At 37.9% G+C, this 3,890-nt stretch overlaps 1 pseudogene; it reads left to right on the top strand.

Moving 5' to 3' along the window:
- Window positions 1–1,318, top strand: part of LOC104874291 — an 18,182-nt pseudogene extending 16,864 nt beyond the window's left edge.
- Window positions 1,319–3,890: the final 2,572 nt, after the last annotated feature.

The following is a 3,890-nucleotide window of genomic DNA, read 5'->3' as shown; positions in this document are numbered from 1 at the left end:
GGCCCCGGCGGCCCCGGCTGACCCGAGCCCCACGTCTCGGCCGCGGTGGCGCGACTCAGCGAGGGGCAGGAAAAGGTGGTCACTAACTGCCAAGAGAAAATCCAGCATTGATACAAGAAAAACAATAGATGATTTTTTAAAAGTAATGAAAATTTTTTAATACAGAGTTGAATTCACAAAAGATTTGCAGAAAATGAGTGATGCTGCAGGTGATATTGTTGACATAAGGGAAGAAATTAAAACTGACTTCGAATTTAAAGGAAAACAACGAATTGCTCATAAACCTCATTATAAACCAAAGACTTCAGCTATTTTTGAAGCAGATTTTGTAGATGTAAAATCCCAGGATTTTCTTGCTGATAAGGAACTGTGGGCTAGACTTGAAGAACTAGACAGACAAGAAGAATTACTGGGTGAACTTGACTGTGATTACAAATGGAAAAGACACAGCAACCTCTCCTGGGGAGAGAGAAGATCAAAACGCAAACTTGAATGTGATGCACCAAGTAACAGCCTCCTTTGCTCCCAGCTCTTGCCCTAAAGGTGTAGTCAGTTCAAAACTATTGGGAAGTCACGTGAATAGTCAATTGAACCGTTCAGGGAATGGTTCAGATTCTTATCACAGTGATGAAGATGATGATGACTATGATGAAGAAGATGATGGTGGTAGTAGTGATAATGAAAATGACCGTGATGCTTCAGGGGTGGGAGATAATTCTGTACCAACCATACACTTTTCTCGTACTGTTGAACCGAAGAGGGTTCAAATAAATACTGGGGGAAATACTATTTTAAAATTCGGTGAAAAGAAAGAAGCCAAACGTAAACGAAAAAACAACTCAGGCAGTGGTCATTCTGCCCACCAGCTGCCTACAGTCAGAACCCCTGCTGACATTTACAGAGTTTTTGTTGGTGTTGTGAATGGGGAATATGTCCCTGTAAATCAATTCTCAGGTCTCAAAGCAGAGAGAACAGTGTTTGCAGTGAAAGCAGTGCTACTGAATTTGATGAAAGGGGGGAGTTCTGAGGAGTATCAGAAGCCACTTGCAGTGACACCAGTGAGAGTATTTTGGAAGAGGAACCACAAGAAGAAAATCATCAAAAGAAACCATTGCCCTCCTCGGGAGCACCTAAGGCTTTTTCTGGAACTGTCATAGAAAAAGAATTTTTATCATCCTCCTTAACACCACACCCAGCCATTGCTCATCCTGTTCTACCCACCATTCCAAAGAGAAAAGAAATTCTGTCGGAAGCAGCAGAGGAAACTACAAAAAGGGTTTCAAAGTTCAAAGCTGCCAGATAGCGACAAAAAAGCTAGGAATTGAGACTTTATGTCTGAAAACCTAGTTGTGCATTTTTAGAATATACATAGCAAAATACGTTACATGTAGTGTGAAATAAAGGCATCCCGAGTTAGTTTGGCAGAAACATTTTTATCCTAATCAGTGAGTGGTACTAAAAAAAAATTCAAAGTAAATGTGTGAACACTTTAATATTCAGGGTGCTTGTTAATTCTTTCAATATTTTCTGAGTTGGTCTTATGATGCAGTGGTAGTATTTCAAATTATTTTTCAAAGAATACTGTTCATATGCATTGTTTTTGTGTTTCAACTTAAATACAATCAGTTTTGTGCCAGCTGTGATATTTTGCATACCATATAGACCATTTTAAAGAAACTTTTAAAATTTCAACGGATTCAATAATTATATTACTTGCTTTTGCATTTTAAAGGCACTTTTTAAAAAATCTACTTCCCTTATAGGTTTTGCAGGTAGGTGGCTATTTGAAAAATCCTCTCTCCTTGGGATGTAATACTGTAATCTTTAAGGCAGAAAGCTACATTTACCCTATGGGAAAGTCTTTGATTGGAAGAATATTTTGTAAAAACATTTTTCAAGTAAAAAATTTTATGAAACTTGGCCTCTAAAATAAAAAACAAAAAAGAAAAGAGGCAAAAAAAAAAAAAAAAAAAAGAGGCAGAGGGGGCCAGCTCTAAAAGCAGAGCAGCAGTGAGTCACAAGTGAACATGGATGACCTCCACATCCCCTTAGCCACTAGAGGCATCGTTGAAAGGCAGTTTCTGGTCAACTGCAAGTTGAGTCATTGAGAATGTCAAACATCATCAGCCCGTGTTTCTGCAGGCAGAGAGAAAGTAATCCAACTATGTAGTTAAATTTAACCTGTATACTTGTTAAAAATTTGTTTTCTGCTTCTGAAAATGTGCTTCATTTCCTGAGGAGGGCAGGAACTAGATTTTTTTTAATTTGTAGAAATAAGTCAAACTTTAAAAGAATACTATAAGATTATAAAAATTCACTAATTGCTTGTTTTCTTTTTCCATTTAGAATATTAGTATTAACTACTTTTTACTGACATAGTCTTTTTTCTTATTTAGTTTACACAAATCCTAACTACCTTGAAATTACCATGCTGGATAAAACATTTATTTTTGTTATTTCATATGAAGGATGTCTAAGGTCCACCATGTTACTTCCAAAGAGTGCTAAGAGGGTCTTCTTTGGAAGATTTACAATCTCAATTGTGGAGAATAATTAATAAGGAACATGTCCCAGCAGCTTGTTGCAAACACCAGTCTGATATTATCACCTTTCTTTTTCACCCCAGCCTTCCTCAGCAGCAGTCCTGCATCCTTCACCAGAATAATTGCTGGTTGAGCTGAAGACTTCATGTAGAATCTAGTCATTACATTTTATGGTTTGTGCCTACCACCCAGAAAACAGATCTTCAATTAGCCACTCAAAGAAAATGGCTGGTGATTCAAGACAGGTGGTGGTGATAATCAAGGTACCAGAAATTTGTCAGCTCTGAGATCAATTGTGGATAGATGGAAAAGCAATTTTAGTTTCTAAAAGACACTTTCATTTGGTATTCCAGAGTCAAAGAACCATACTCTGAAACTAACACATCTAAACATCTGAGATTAACCATGAATTTCTTGCCCCTGAGCCTATAAGGAGCTTTCAATATCACATTCCATGAGACAGGAAAAGACCTTTTCTATGTACAAGAAGAAGATATTAGGCTGCAGATGCTGCACAGAGGGAGAGAAGAACACAGAGCATATGCATAGTTTTAGTCAGCTTCCTAAAGGACTAAACACCTTGTAGAGTCACAACAGAAATCACTGTGACTTCTTTGTGATGCTTGGCTCAGTCCACAGTTTAAACTTTAAATAGAATGTGGATTTTTGAAAGAATAGCACAATGGATTGTTGATCTTTCTCTGCATTGCTTAATTGGTATAGTATTTCCATTTGGTGCAATGAAAACAGTCTGGATCTAGGTAGTGGCTGGTAATGGTGGTACACTATAAATATACTGACTACCATTAAATTGTGCACTTTAAAATGATTAAAAGAATACATTTTTTGCCAGGCATGGTGGCACACGCCTGTAATCTCAGCACTCGGGAGGTTGAGGCAGGAGGATTGCTGTGAGTTCAGACCAGCCTGGGCTACATAGTTAGTTCCAGGTCAGTCTCAACTATATAGTGAGACCCTGTCTTAGAAAACAAAACAAAAAGAATACATTTTTTTAACATGATGGCATACAGTCCCAGCTACTCAAGAGGCTGAGGCAAGAGAATTACAATTTGGAGACCAACATGTGTAACTTGATCTTGTATCCAAATAAGAAAATAAAAAGGGGTAGGGATGTAAGTGGTAGACTACTTACCTAACATGCAAGAGGCCCTGGGTTCTAGCCACAGTAATGAAAATAAAAGGCAAATTTTATATTATGTGTAGTTTATCACACAAAAAATAATAAAACTATGCCTGGTTCTCACACATAGTTTTCCCTAGCACCAGCCACCACACACACACACATACACACACACACACACAAACACACACACACACACACACACA

This window comes from Fukomys damarensis, unplaced genomic scaffold, assembly GCF_012274545.1.
Source record: "Fukomys damarensis isolate Sample0158 unplaced genomic scaffold, DMR_v1.0_HiC HiC_scaffold_14, whole genome shotgun sequence".
Classification (NCBI taxonomy): domain Eukaryota; kingdom Metazoa; phylum Chordata; class Mammalia; order Rodentia; family Bathyergidae; genus Fukomys; species Fukomys damarensis.
Note: the sequence above shows the minus strand (reverse complement) of the source record. Positions and strands in the feature narration are given on the sequence as shown.